This window comes from Elephantulus edwardii, unplaced genomic scaffold, assembly GCF_000299155.1.
Source record: "Elephantulus edwardii isolate Elephantulus edwardi_28Jun2011 unplaced genomic scaffold, EleEdw1.0 scaffold00367, whole genome shotgun sequence".
Taxonomy (NCBI): Eukaryota; Metazoa; Chordata; class Mammalia; order Macroscelidea; family Macroscelididae; genus Elephantulus; species Elephantulus edwardii.
The window spans coordinates 1,370,077-1,376,817 of NW_006400117.1; positions in this window are offsets into that span (position 1 = coordinate 1,370,077).

Below are 6,741 nucleotides of genomic sequence, written 5' to 3' on the forward strand. Positions count from 1 at the left end.
CTAAAGCTGTGTACAATCTCAATCTCTTCACCATCCATCCTGATGCTGCCGATTGGTCCAGTGGTGAGAATCTTTGTCTTCTTGACATTGAGGTAGGTGGTTCAAATCTACCCAGCGGCTACTTGGAATAAGATGGGTAATCTCTTCTTGTGTGATTAAATGCCTCTGAAAACCCACCGGAAGGTCAGGCATGAGTCAGTTCTGACAAGAAACAACAGACAAATGGCAAGACTAGAACTTGAAGGTAGAAAACTACCTGCCTGAAGTGAGAACTCAGAAAAAGAGGCTCAACATCTGACTCAGGAGAAAGACTCAGAGCTTTTTATAGATGGTAGAACACACATGAGTCAGCAAAGGAGGAAGCTAATATAAACCTGGGCTGGACGAATAGAAATATCAAGACTGGGACTAAAAAGGCCTCACTGTGTACTTCCCTGGTCAGCCCATACGTACAGTGATGTGTTCAGTCCATCTGTGTACTTCAGGAAGGCCAGGGACAAACTGAAAGGTGCCTTCAAAAGGGTGGGAAAGGTGATGGAGAGACCCAACCGTAGAAGAAAATGTGGAGGAGTAACTAACTAGAAGAAAGAAGAAATCAGCTTCCCCAAAACATCAGCCATCAAAATTCTCGCTAAGCACAGGCCTACGCTGACACTCATGGGGACTCCATGACTTGGCAGCAACATGACAGCAAGTAGTCACCATCACAGCCATCAGCCATAAAACAAGAACACGTGAGGAGCCCACAAAACCTCTCCTACTGCACGTGAAAGGTCAGGGGGGGAAGCAGGCAGCTTTGCTCGGTGTAGCCCCAGGAACAAAAGTAATCAATGCAAGCGATGTTGTTGTTAGGTATTATCGAATCGAGTAGGACCCATAGCAACCCTATGAATAACAGATCTGAACCCCATCCTGTCCTGTGTCATCGTCACACTTCCTGACCCCTTAGAGCCCATTGCAGCAGTCACCATGTCAATGCACCTGGTTGAAGATCTTCCTCTCTTTCTCTGACCCTCTACCTTTCCAAGTATGATATGCCTCTCCAAGGGACAGTACCTGCTAGCAATGTGCTCAGAGAGAACTGGTGGCCTAGTGGTAAGAAGCTATTCTACAATCCCAAATGCACACAGTTCGAGGCCACCAGCTGCTCTATGGGAGAAGGATGGGCAAACTCCTTCTGTGCCATTAACTGCCTCTGACAACCTGCCAGAGGGTCTGCCATGGGTCAGTTCCAACTCTATGACTCACAAAAAGCAATATGTCCAAAGTATGTGAGATGAAGCTTTATCATTTTTGTCTCCAAGGAGACATATCTGTTCCATCTCTTAGACATCCATGGGATGTTCAGTGCTCTTCTCCAACCCCACAGCTCAAGGGCATAAATTCTTCTCCTGTCATCCTTATTTAATTTGATTTTTGTAGACTCTATAGAGCAGCAGATTTTTAGTTAATCCCAAAAATCAGAATCACGAACTTCCCTTTGCTGGACTAAGTAACCACAAGGTCTGGAGGGTCTGGAAGTGTAGGAAAGGTCGCTAAGTCTAATGGGATGTTGACCTATAGGACAGTTGATTTCCATCCATGCCTAAGGTTTTAGGATTCTAAGACTGAGTCCTGTTAGTGTGGCCCAAAATCCATCTAGTGGAGTCTGGGGTATCTGTACATTCCTTCTCAACTGACTTACAAAAAGCAACATTTTTAATTGCTCCTACTGACGTGATAACACTTTTAAAATTTATTTTTACGGCATAGTTCTGCATTCTGTCACCTTCAAAGTGGAAGTGTAGTCTGAATGTCAGAACTAAGTATCCCCAAGCTGGGATCCCACCTGTATTGTAAGATGAGGGCAGGGATAAAGCATCTTCTGAGGACTTCTCTCTACCTGACCTCTCTGAGTCTACACACACACACACACACACACACACACACACACACACACCGGAGGAGACGCCCCTCCCTGCACACTCAATGGCCCTGGAAGAGGAGCGAAGAGATCATTTCCTTAAGGGAACAGAGCCACTGTTGTCTCAGATGGGCCACACTCAGCTCGACAAGCATTGCAAGAATGTGTGGATTTTCCTTTTTCTAAATCCTCACATCTCCAGAGCCCACCCAGCCCCATAGGCAGTGGTTTCCTGTTTTCCCAAGGCTTATTACTGTCGCCTGGCACAAACTGTGCCAAATGACTTTCCACAAGCCCACCTCGAGCCCACTTGCCAATGAGGAAGGGGCTGCAAAGGTAGGCTGGATTCTCAGCCAGCATGGCGGGCACATGGGGCAGCCTGGTTCTGCGGGAGCTCAGCACACAGCGGCCTAATAGCCCACGCTGCCCAGTGCCGCTTGGCAGCTGTGACCGATGCCAGTTAAAGGGCCGCAAAGCTGCCCTAATTACACTCCCCTCTCCCTTGGCTGTAGGTGCGCGTCTTCAATCACTGCTGGGACTCAGTCCACCCTTGTCCTGGGGAGGAGGCCTGGCGTCAGCCTCTGGCCTATGAAGTCAGCAAGTCAGCCGACAGGCAGAAGGACTCACAGACAGCTCATCCAGACGCTTTGACCTGTTCCGTCCCTGAAGGCAGAAGGCCTTGAACCAGGGTTCCGGCTGTGGGTCTCCTTAACAAGGATACTCCGTGACTCACAAGCAAACATATAATTAGCCACAAAGCCTCAGCCTTTGTTGGCTGGTGGTGGGTTGGGATTTTTTTTCATTATTATTTAATACTGTCATTCACATTAACATTTTCTAAATATTAAGTTCCCTGGGAGGAGAGCCTTCTTAACTCACTGTTAGAGCAAAGTTCCAGAAAAAAAAGACTGAAATTGAAGCTCCCCTCTGGTCTTGACCCTATGTTTGGAGTGTAGCTTTGCGTAAATGCTCCAGGTCTAGTTCTTCCTCCTGGAAACCTTTTCAAGGCTCCTTTCTTTGATACCTTTTGACAGGAGACATTAAGGATATTGACCTGAAGAAGTCCATCCACCCCCTTCACTCCCTCTTCCAGGTACCTCCTGCCAATTGACCTGAAGGTGAGTGGGATTAGAGACATCCGGCCAAGCCCTCCCCTGCATGCTGGGCTGAGGAAGGTGTACTCAACTTTTCAGGCATACCTCATTCCAGAGGTTTCCAAGCAGGACCGGCTTTCTTGTCAGCTTGTACATCTCATTCTGCTAGAGCCCTGTCATGGAACCCAGCTGCTGAGAAAGCCTCTGCCTCCTAGCTCATGTGGTGAAACTTAGGCCAGAGGGAGGATCTTCCTTCTTGCCCCAAGTCCTCATTTCAACATGGGGCTCTCTACGTGCTCCACCTGCAGTGAGAGATCACCCTGTCTAGCTTGAGGGTACCTAAGGGAGACACCCCACAGAGCTCCTGTGGTGTGTGAGCCACTAACCAAGGGAGACACCAGTCTTGGTGTCACTTCCAGGGTGTCATCCACCTCAAGCCTCTACAGGCCGGCGTAGGCCTTGGGCAAGCTGCTCACAGATGTGTGGTCCAGCAACAGGTCTGAAGTCACCAACTAAGAGGCTCAACCTGGAGCTAAGCCTCATTCATCCAGACATCCTCACCTCCCTAAACAAGGGGTGCTGACTTACCCATAGATCAAATCAAAACCAAACCCACTGCCATTGAGTCTATCCCGACTCGGGGATAACCTTCATCAGACGTCTGAGGCTCTAGGCTTTGCAGGAATAGTCTCTGCCCATCACCCTCCCTTATAGCAGCTAGTGGATTCGAATCATCGGTCTTTCAGTTAGCAGCCCACCACCTAGAGCACTGTACCACCAGGACTCCTTCTCCACAGATCAATGTCTAAAGTCCTCTGGGAAACTTCTCTGAGAGCAGTGATGCCACAGAATTGCTATGAGGCTTGGAGGCGTTAATACATGTCAAGTGCTGAGACCACTTCTCGGCACCAAGTGCACATGCAATAAATGTTAGCTACAGTCAGGATTATTTATGTTGTGGGTTAAATTGGGATTCCACCCCCCGCCCCCAGAGAAATAGTGGTCCGGTAGGTCTGGGTAGAGCTCTGGACTCCACACAGCTAACAAATTCCCCTAGAGATTCTTAGGCAGAGGTCCACAGAGAGCCACCAAGTGAAGGCTGGACCGGCTGGGATGGCACACCCATGATGTGTGCCAAGAAAAAAAAATGCAAGAGTAGGAAGAGCTGCAGACCCGGCCCAGCTCTCTCCGGCAATGGTGCTTTCTACATCGTGTCCAACAGAAACCCAGGGTTTATGCCATCTGCACTACTGTTCCCAGAAGTTCTGCTTAGACCCCAAGGTGTCTGAGGTGCAAGTGTCCTTTGAGACCACCCAGTCAAACCATTTGATCACAACATCCATGTAAAAAGTCAAGGTTCTGAGGGGGAAAGAGGAGCTGCCCACAGTCAGGTGGTTGGCTGGGCAGTCCTGACCTCACATTAAGACTCTTCAAGCTTGGGGAAGCCCAGAGCCCTCAGGACCTTCTCTCTGGGCAGTGACTGCATTGGGAAAGGGTGGCTTTGCCCTTGCCTCTTAAAATGATCAGAAGCTCACTCACAGGCTGCCCAGCATTATTCATCAAGTCCTTGTGCCTCTCCCAACTCCCAGGCAGCATAGCTAAAATGTTCTACATTAAGACTGTTCTGACACTTCTGTTCACTTATTTTCATTGGGACATCCTGGAAGAGTTGTAGGGGAGGAACCGACCCCAGTAAACTTAGCACACAGCCTCCTAGAGAGCTCCAAGTTAGAAACACTTTCCTCTGGACACAAAGCATCCTTAAACCTCGAGATAGAGCAGCAGCTCAAGCAAACCCATCAATGTCTCAAACACCATGGCTCTAGCTCAATTGTTAACTATCTCCTAGGTCTTTCAACTTTACTCATTCTAAAAACGAAAAAGAGGAGAATCCTTCCTTTTGAGCCATTTTGTTGGGCTAGGGGAGGCAGAGCCCCGCTTCCTGCGGCACTCATAGCAGGCTGTAGCTAGCTCAGCAGGAGTGGCTGGGGCATAGACACTTCAGAGCAGACCAGGGAAACTCATCCAAAACCACGGTCTCCAAACAGAGCCCTTCTCCAGGCAGCACGCTGACCAAGGCATCTTGGACGTGGTTTCTACAGTTTGTGTCCAGAAGGCAGTGAAGCAGAAGCTGCTGCAGTTGATCTTCTGTGGTCAGGACTTAGAGAAGCGAATTACCATCTGTAATCACTGCCTGAGTGTTTGCCGAGAAAGACCCAGCTGAGGGAGCCCGCACTCAGTTCTCTGGCGTCTCTCATATTCTTCTCTCTCCATGGCTGAGCCACGTTCACTGTTACTCTACAGTTCCCTCCATCTGCGAGCAAGCCAAGGCAGCATCCAGTCCTCCTGTGCCCTCGCTAGCTGCGGGATCTGTTCGGCACACTGTCCCTGGCCACGTCCTCTCTCAGAGCCCGTCTCATCTCTGCCAAGCCTGCCTGACTCCAGACCACAGACGATCGGAATGTCTGGCCCAGACTCGACTCCCAGATGTTCAATCCATGCAGGGTGGAAGAAGTGACTGCCGTTAGGGAAATTCTGAACTATGGAGTCAGTGGAGTGATCGATCTGAGAACTGCCAGAGACAAAGTGGTGAGATCTCTAGTAGCAGGAAGCCAGATGGTCACTGATGGGCAGCAAGCACCCTGAAATAGGGTGCCTGGATCAGCAAGAGAAAGCTGCAGTCTCCCCAAAGGGCTTGTTTGGTCCAGAAGGTAAGATGCTTTCTCTTATATTGATACAAATAGGGAGGTCTAGAATGGTTCTGGGTCTCTATGGTTGGACCCCAAGTCCAGTCCCTTTGAGGACACTGGCAAAGGCACATAGCCCCCATTTTAAATGCACACCACCTTCATCACAGATCCACCCCCACATCTGCTCCCTGCTCAAAACTATGCGCTTTGGCTGGACAGTCTGTCTGTCACGAGGGGGACACTGCTAGAATGGGATCACCTACAGCACACAGAGCAGGCCCAGGATCAACTCTGATCCCAAAGCTGAATTCTAAGGTGGCATTTGAACCAAAGTTCACCCGGGAGGCTCCCACGAAGGATAATCCCATGGGTCCTGGACAGACTCAAATGCAGGGCTTGGCTCTGAGGCCACTACAGTTTGGGCAGGGAAAGGAGAATCTGGTTCAGATAACCCAAGCCTCTAATAACCTGAGGCCAAATGCACGAAAATCCAGAGAGTGCACCGGGTGAGTGGCTGGTGGGTGACATGTTTCTGTTCTTACATGCTGTTGAGTGTCTCCCTGTCCTAACAACCCTGTGGTCAACGGAGGAAAGGACTGCTTGAACTCGTACCAGCCTCACACACTTGCTATGGTGAGCCCATTGCTGGCTGCAGCACTGTGTGACTTTAAGTCCATTTTACCATCTGTCTTAAAAGCTCCCTGTGTGGGTCAAGGTGCTTTCAACAGGCTCCCAACCTAGAGGTCGTCAGTTTGAACCCACTCAGCAGGGCCGCATAAGAAAGGTCTGTCTAGCTGCTTACCAGAGGGTTGAAAAACAGCAACACAACAAACCAATAAACCAATGCCAGTGCGTTGAGCCCAACACATGAGGGGAAACAGTACATCTTTCTGCCCTGAAGCTGTGGGACTCAAACTATCAGTGTTTGAGGTTAGCAGCCAGATACTATACAGCTTGCGGCCAGGGCATCCATGCGTAACACCCCATGGTCACCTTCAATTGGAATTGACTCTAGAAGTGTGTGTGTGTGTGTGTGTGTGTGTGTGTGTGTGTG